The following is an 8,300-nucleotide window of genomic DNA, read 5'->3' on the forward strand; positions in this document are numbered from 1 at the left end:
ATCAGGTGGCTAAAGTATTGGAACTTCAGCTTCAGTTTCCATCCCTCCAATGAATATTGAATACAACAATCATTGGGAGCTGTGGAATACTGGCCTAAGTCCTTTTGAAGGTCGCCATTACCGTCATTACCCCTACCATAGGCCAAACTACAGGGAGGCTTGGAACACAGCCCCACCCATCAGTAGAAACATGGATTAAAGATTTACTGAGCATGGCCCAGTGTCAGACTTTTTTTTTTGGGGGGGGGGGGGGGGGGGCGGGGCTCTAAAATCACTGCAGATGGTGACTGCAGCCATGAAATTAAAAGACGCTTACTCCTTGGAAGGAAAGTTATGACCAACCTAGATAGCATATTCAAAAGCAGAGACATTACTTTGCCAACAAACGTCCGTCTAGTCAAAGCTATAGTTTTTCGTGTGGTCATGTATGGATGTGAGAGTTGGACTGTGAAGAAGGCTGAGCGCCAAAGAATTGATGCTTTTGAACTGTGGTGTTGGAGAAGACTCTTGAGAGTCCCTTGGGCTGCAAGGGGATCCAACCAGTCCATTCTGAAGGAGATCAGCCCTGGGATTTCTTTGGAAGGAATGATGCTAAAGCTGAAACTCCAGTAGTTTGGCCACCTCATGCGAGGAGTTGACTCATTGGAAAAGACTCTGATGCTGGGAGGGATTGGGGGCAGGAGGAGAAGGGGACGACAGAGGATGAGATGGCTGGATGGCATCACTGACTTGATGGATGTGAGTCTCAGTGAACTCCAGAAGTTGGTGATGGACAGGGAGGCCTGGCGTGCTGGGATTCATGGGGTCGCAAAGAGTTGGACATGACTAAGCGACTGAACTGAACTGAACTAAGCACGGCCCCACCCATCAGAGCAAGATCCAGATTTCCCCACTGCCAGTACCTCCCAGCAAGAAGTTTCCACAAGCCTCTTACCCTTATCCATCAGAGGGAAGACAGAATGAAAACCACAATCACAGAAACTAACCAAACTTATTACATGGACCACAGCCTTTTCTCACTTAATGAAACTATGATCCATGCCCTGTAGGGCCACCTAAAATGGACAGGTAATGGTGGAGAGTTCTGACAAAGTGTGGTCCACTGGAGAAGGGAATGGAAACCACTTCAGCATTCTTGCCTTGAGAACCCCATGAACAGTATGGAAAGGAAAAAGATATGACACTTTTTGATGAATTTTCCAGGTTGGTAGGTGCCCAACATGCTACCAAAGAGTGAAGAAATAGCTCCAGAAGGAATGAAGAGGCTGAGCCAAAGTGGAGACAACACACAGCTGTGGATGTGTCTGGTGGTAAAAGTAAAGTCCGATGCTGTAAAGAACAACACTGCATAGGAACCTGGAATGTTAGGTCCATGAACCAAGGTAAATTAGAAGTGGTCAAACAGGAGATGGCAAGAGTGAACATTGACATTTTAGGAGTCAGTGAACTAAAATGGATGAGAATGGGTAAATTTAATTCAGATGATCATTATATCTATTACTGTGGACAAGAATCCCTTAGAAGAAATGGAGTAGCCCTCATAGTCAACAAAAGAGTCTGAAATGCAGTACTTAGGTGCACTCTCAAAAATGACAGATCTCTGTTTGTTTCCAAGGCAAACCATTCAATATCACAGTAATCCAAGGCTATGGTCCAACCACTAATGCCAAAGAAGCTGAAATTGAATGGTTCTATTATGACCTCCAAGACTTTCTAGAACTAACACACCCAATATATGTCCTTTTCATCATAGGGGACTGGAATGCAAAAGTAGGAAGTCAAGAGATACCTGGAGTAACAGGTAAGTTTGGCCTTTGAGTACAAAATGAAGCAGGGCTGAGTCTAACAGAGTTTTGCCAAGAGAATGCAACGGTCATAGCAAACACCCTCTTCCAACAACACAAGAGATGATGCTACACATGGACATAACCAGATGGTCAATACCAAAATCAGATTGATTATATTCTTTGCAGCCAAAGGTGGAGATGCTGTATATAGTCAGCAGAAACAAGATTGGGAGCTGATTGTGGCTCAGATCATGAACTCTTTATTGCAAAATTCAGACTTAAACTGAAGAAAGTAGGGGAAACCACAAGGCCATTCAGGTATGACCTAAATCAAATCCTTTATGATTGTACAGTGGAAGTGACAAATCAATTCAAGGGATTAGATCTGACAGAGTGCCTGAAGAACTATAAATGGAGGTCTGTAATGTTGTAAAGGAGGTGGTGATCAAAACCATCCCCATGAAAACTTCCATAAGACCCAGCAATCCTACTCCTGGGTATATTCCCTGAGAAAACCATAATTCAAAGAAATATGCAGCACTATTGACAATAGCCAGGACATTGGAGCAACCTAGATGTACACTGACAGCTGAATGGATAAAGAAGTAGTGGTACCTATATATAATGGAATATTACTCAGTCATAGAAAGTAATGAATTTGTGTCAGTTCTAATTAGGTGGATGAATCTAAAGCATGCTATATAGAGTGAAGTAAGTAAGAAAGAGAAAAACAACTATTGTATATTAATGCAAATAAAATGGACTCTAGAAAATTTGTACTGGTGAATCTATTTGCAGGGCAGGATTGGAGAGGCAGACATGGAGAAGAGACTTGTGAACACAGCAGGGGAAGGAGAGAGTGGGGAAAATTGAGAGTAGCACTGAATCATTTACATTACCATGTGCAAAGCAGATCTAATGGGAAGTCGCTGTATAACACAGCTCAGCCCAGTACTCTATGACAACCTAGAGAAGTGAGATGGGGTGGAGAATAGGAGGGAGGTTCAAGACAAAGGGGACATATGTATCCTTAGGGTTGATCCACCTTGTTGTGTGGCAGAAATCAATACAACATTGTAAAGCAATAATCCTCCAATTAAAAAAATAAAAATAAAAAAGCACCAAAATCTACATTCCTGAGAAACATTTCCTGCCTCAGTACAGCTTTTCACCAGATGAACAGACACAAAAGAGGTACTACCTACTACCACCTACCATTGTGAAACATTAATATGTATGCAGATATATTCTCCTTTAGAATTTTATTTAAGTCTGTGAGATTACTTCACAGAGCACTTCTGGTGGGGTGGTCTGACTAGTCTTATACTTTAAAAATAAAGACATTGGAGTGTCAGGTTACTTGTGCTTTCCTGCTTTCCCATTCTAAGATATGACTTCTGCACCATTCCAAGGATGAAAGACGGAGAAGGAAATGGCAACCTACTCCAGTATCCTTGCCTAGAAAATCCCATGGACAGAGGAGCCTGGTGGGCTGCAGTCCATGGGTCACAAAGAGTTAGGCATGACTGAGTGACTAACACTAAGGATGAAAGTAGTGGAAACAAAAGACTGAACACTTGCTGGCACCTATCTTCATGTTATTAGCCAAAATTGAGTCATTGCTTCATACTCAGCTGGAATAGAGGCTGAGAAATTGAATATTTCAAATCCACATAGTACAGCTAAATTGGTTATGAGATTGAAGTTTTGAATTTGTATATCCTGAGCAGGTCTACACCATCTCTTATATTATTTTCTGTGTATTAGTTGTCTCTTGCAGTTTTAGTAAATTACCACAAACTAAGTGCCTTAAAATTTATTATTTTAGAGTTCTGTAGATGATAGGTCAAAAGTGTTGGGAGGGTCACATTCTTTTTTTATGCTCTAGTGAGTATTCCATCTTTCTTGTTCAATTAAATTATTCTTTGCTGGCAGACCACCAAATGCCATGCTCACTCTCTAGAGATCAGGACAGTCCTTACTCTTTGCCCCAACAGACGTTGGAGCCAACAATGACAAAATGAGCCCTCCTTTTCTCTGCTCCATCTGTGATAACCTATCTTTTGAATACTGCTTTTATTTCTCTTCTTGTTTTCAAGGCTTATGTGATCAGATTGGTTCTACCTGAATAATCTCCCCCATCTCAATGATTCATGATATTAATCATATCTATAAAGTCCATTTTGTCAAGTAATGTAGTGTACTTGTTTCCAGGGATTCTAGTTCATCTCACCTGGAGAGATATCTATCACAATCTCCCAATGAAATAGCATGACTGGCTTATGTGGTCTTCATTTGATTGAACCATTAACTTCCATAAATTACTCTCTGATACACCATATGATAGTACATCCCAGGATAAAGACAGTTCAGTTCAGTTCAGTTCAGTCGCTCAGTCGTGTTCGGCTCTTTGTGACCCCATAAATCGCAGCACACCAGGCCTCCCTGTCCATCACCAACTCCCGGAGTTCACTCAGACTCATGTCCATTGAGTTGGTGATGCCATCCAACCATCTCATCCTCTGTCGTCCCCTTCTCCTCCTGCCCGCAATCCCTCCCAGCATCAGGGTCTTTTCCAATGAGTCAACTCTTTTCATGAGGTTGCCAAAGTATTGGAGTTTCAGCTTTAGCGTCAGTTCTTCCAATGAACACCCAGGACTGATCTCCTTTAGGAAAGACAGTTAGGTTATAATTAAAACTAAAACTAGAGAATGAAATAATTGTCAAAAGAACTGTAGCAGAAGTTCTCAGGGACAGCTACAACAAATCATCTCTTAATGTTGCTGATATGAGGATAGAATTGGGAAGATGGGCGTTAATAATCCTAGTGAGATAAGCTCACTTTCCTTCATTATATCAGTCAATGATTTAAAAGAGATAAAGACATGGGAGGTTAGTCCAGACACACTAATGTGATGCAATTGTATGGACTGTGGGTAATTCTGAAAATAACTTCTAAAACTTTTCTTCACTTTTATATCTATATATATTTTCTTTTAAAAATTCAAATTGACATAGATTTAGCTGTCAGAATGCAGTTATGTAACAGATGAAACAAGGCAAAGCAAATTATTTTGGATCAAATTTGCTAAGCAGAACATGCAAATATGTGCAAAGTAAACCAGTTAAGATGAGTAGGAAGGTACTCTTTTATCATGCACTTAGGAAGAGAACAAAGTCTATGAATGCTATTCTTTGGGTTTTATGATTGGAGTAATTTCACGTGAGTTTATAGTGGATAAGCAAATATGCTCCCAATATTACTGGTCCTCTGAAAAATCTAGATTTTTTGCTAGCAGTCTGATGTTGGCACCAGCAATGTTCATTTACCCATTCACTCATTCGATCCCTCCTTCAAACATCCAATTTTCAACTGCCAGTAGTCATTTTCTGTGCTATAGAATCAAAGAATGCCAACAAATGCAAATGTGGAGATAGAAATAATTATTTAGATAAAGAAACATATACTTCCCAGTATAGTTAAGCCAAAAACCCTAACTGATTCAATTTTGTTTTAGCTTTTTTAATATGTAAATTACTATGTAATTCATGAGGCAGGATTATTCTTTAGGCATGGAGGATTGACGACTCATTTATCTGGTATATATCCAAGCCCAGTAAATTGTGGGTTAGTTTTCTAAAGTATTCATAAGTGCAGCTGAGAATAGAAGTGCCTAACTCCTTAAAGAGGGAAGATAGAAGCTGAAAACGTTTCTCTGTTAACTGTTTAGCAAACAGTTAAAACATTTATAATTAAAATCATCACATTATTTTTTAAGTAATAATTTTCTCAGCGTTGTAACCACATCCTTGTTCTGAAGGCTGTATATCATGGGATTGAACATCGGAGTCACTATGGTGTGGAACAGAGAGAGGACTCTGTCAGTTCCTGCAGAATGACTGGATTTTGGTCTTGAGTAGGTAATGGCAGCAGATCCAAAGAATAACACCACAACCAACAGGTGAGAAGAGCACGTAGAGAAGGCTTTAGCCTGTCCTCTGGCTGTTGGTGACCTCAGAGTAGTGGAAATGATTTGGCTATAGGAGGCAAGGATCAATAAAAAAGGGATGGCAGCAAATAACAGAGCTACTGCATAGACTGAGAGCTCATGTGCAAAAGTGTCTCCACAGGCCAGCTTCAGAATGGGAGGATGTCACAGAAGAAGTGGCTAATCTCGTTCAAATGACAGAAATGCAGAGAGAAGATCCGGCACATTTGCCCTATCTGCACTGGGATTCCACTGACCCAGGAGCCCACAGCCAGCTGGAGGCACACCTTTGGGGTCATGACCGGGGATAGTGCAGAGGGCTACAGATGGCCACACAGCGGTCATAGGCCATCACCGCCAGGAGGAAGCACTCAGTGGCTCCGAGGATAAGGAAGAAGCACATTTGGGCAGCACAGTCCAGCACAGAAATGCTTCTGTTCTGAGTCCAAAGGTTCACCAGAATCCTAGGGAGAGTGATGGACACGTAACAGATTTCCAAGAAGGAAAGATTTGCCAGGAAGAAATACATGGGTTTGTGCAGTGCAGGGTCAAGCCTGCTGCTAAGTGTGCTAAGTTGCTTAGTCGTGTCTGACTCTGTGCGACCCCATAGACAGCAACCCACCAGGCTCCCCGGTCCCTGGGATTCTCCAGGCAAGAACACTGGAGTGGGTTGCCATTTCCTTCTCCAATGCATGAAAGTGAAAAGTGAAAGTGAAGTTGCTCAGTCGTGTCTGACTCTTAGCGACCTCATGGACTGCAGCCCACCAGGCTCCTCCGTCCATGGGATTTTCCAGGCAAGAGTACTTGAGTGGGGTGCCATTGCCTTCTTCACAGGGTCAAGCCTAGTTAGTATTATTATGAGACTATTTCCAGTTAAGATAATGATGTAAATGATGGAGAACACCCCAAATAATGGCCCTTGAAGGTTTGGAAGGTCAGAAAACCCCAGGAGTACAAATTGCATCACTGTGGACATGTTGTCTTCTGCTTCCATCTCTTCATATTTCATCTGTGGGAATGATTCAATCAAAGGTACTGTTATTTCACTTTCTTTGGCTTTTGTTTCCTTATATATATAAACGATGGTACACCATTCATTTTTTCCAATTCCATTAGAAAACAAACCTATAACTGCTAGGTGTCTAACAGGTTGTGGATTACATTTTTCATTATTATTAAATCAATTTGTAAGAAAAGTTATCCATTTAATCTTTATTTTCTGCCGTGAATTATCACTTTTTCTGAAGATAGGTGATTATAATTTTGCTCTTCACCTGAATGCTCAAAAACGCAAAAATTTGAGTTAAATTCATTTATATTAGTGATTTTGCTCTTACAGCCTGTGTTTTTCTCTTCACCTCTCAATTCTGTGTTTAATTATTATCAATTGAAAGTTAATTTGATTGCATGGTGAAATATATTGTAAGTGACTTAAGATAGTTTTAGGGATGAATATATTTAATTTTTAAAGTGTTGGTTTCCCTGTGGTATTTCCAAAGTCTTGTTTGGCACTGACATTCTACATATTTCATTTTTTTCTTATAAATAAAATTGATGAGCTGACTATATAATATAATGGGATGTTACTAGTTTTCAAACATGTGTATTTCAGTGTAAAGTCCATAAATTAGTAGTGATAAGTTCTATTCAGATTTCTCAGTTGAGAGAAAAGGAATTTTAAGCTGTTCTTTTGGCCCAGGAACACTCTAGACGTAAGAGGCAAGTACATCCAGGTTTACGTTCACGAAAGCAGTTCTAGCCAGAATGTTCACCTCTCACTCATTTACTGCATGAAAGAGACACCACCCACAACTCATCTGTGAGATCTTCCTAAATTACCCACATCCTCAATATTGCTGTTTTACTGATGATCCCATTCAACTTATTCATTCTTTCTTTTTTGGATGTGTTTGTGTTAGTCACGCATGTGAATGCAATAGGTTGAGATTTTCCATCTTTTTTGCATTTTTCTTATTATTTTAACTATATTACTAGCTTCTTTTGTTTTTCCTGTAGATCTTTTTGGGCAATACTTGGTACATTTCTTCCACTAAGTGTGATTCAGTAACTTCTAGAATACATAAAAATGAATCAATTTGACTGCTTCTTTGGAATTTCCCCCAAGGTATAAGAGTCCAAATAGCTCAGTCAGTAGAGCATCAGGCTTTTAGTCTGAGGGTCCAGGGCTCAAGTCCCTGTTCAGGCGGAGGTTATTTTGGGCTTCCCTGATAGCTCAGCTGGTAAAGAATCTGCCTGCAATGCAGGAGACCGTGGTTTGATCCCTGGGTTGGGAAGATCCGCTGGAGAAGGTATACGCTACCCACTCCAGTATTCTTGGGCTTCCCTTGTGACTTAGCTGGTAAAGAATCTGCCCACAATGCAGGAGACCTGGGTTTGATGCCTAGGTGGGGAAGATCCCCTGGAGAAGGGAAAGGCTACCCACTCCAGTATTCTGGCCTGGAGAATTCCATGGACTGTATAGTCCATGGGGTCACAAAGAGCCAGACACACTGAGAGATTTTCA

The 8,300-nt window shown here is 40.8% G+C and overlaps 1 pseudogene; it reads right to left on the bottom strand.

The window, feature by feature from the left end:
* Positions 1–5,554: 5,554 nt before the first annotated feature.
* On the bottom strand, positions 5,555–6,794 carry LOC113900703 (annotated as a pseudogene).
* Between the last annotated feature and the right edge of the window lie 1,506 nt (positions 6,795–8,300).

The sequence above is a fragment of the Bos indicus x Bos taurus genome, chromosome 11 (assembly GCF_003369695.1).
Source record: "Bos indicus x Bos taurus breed Angus x Brahman F1 hybrid chromosome 11, Bos_hybrid_MaternalHap_v2.0, whole genome shotgun sequence".
In the NCBI taxonomy this organism is placed as follows: domain Eukaryota; kingdom Metazoa; phylum Chordata; class Mammalia; order Artiodactyla; family Bovidae; genus Bos; species Bos indicus x Bos taurus.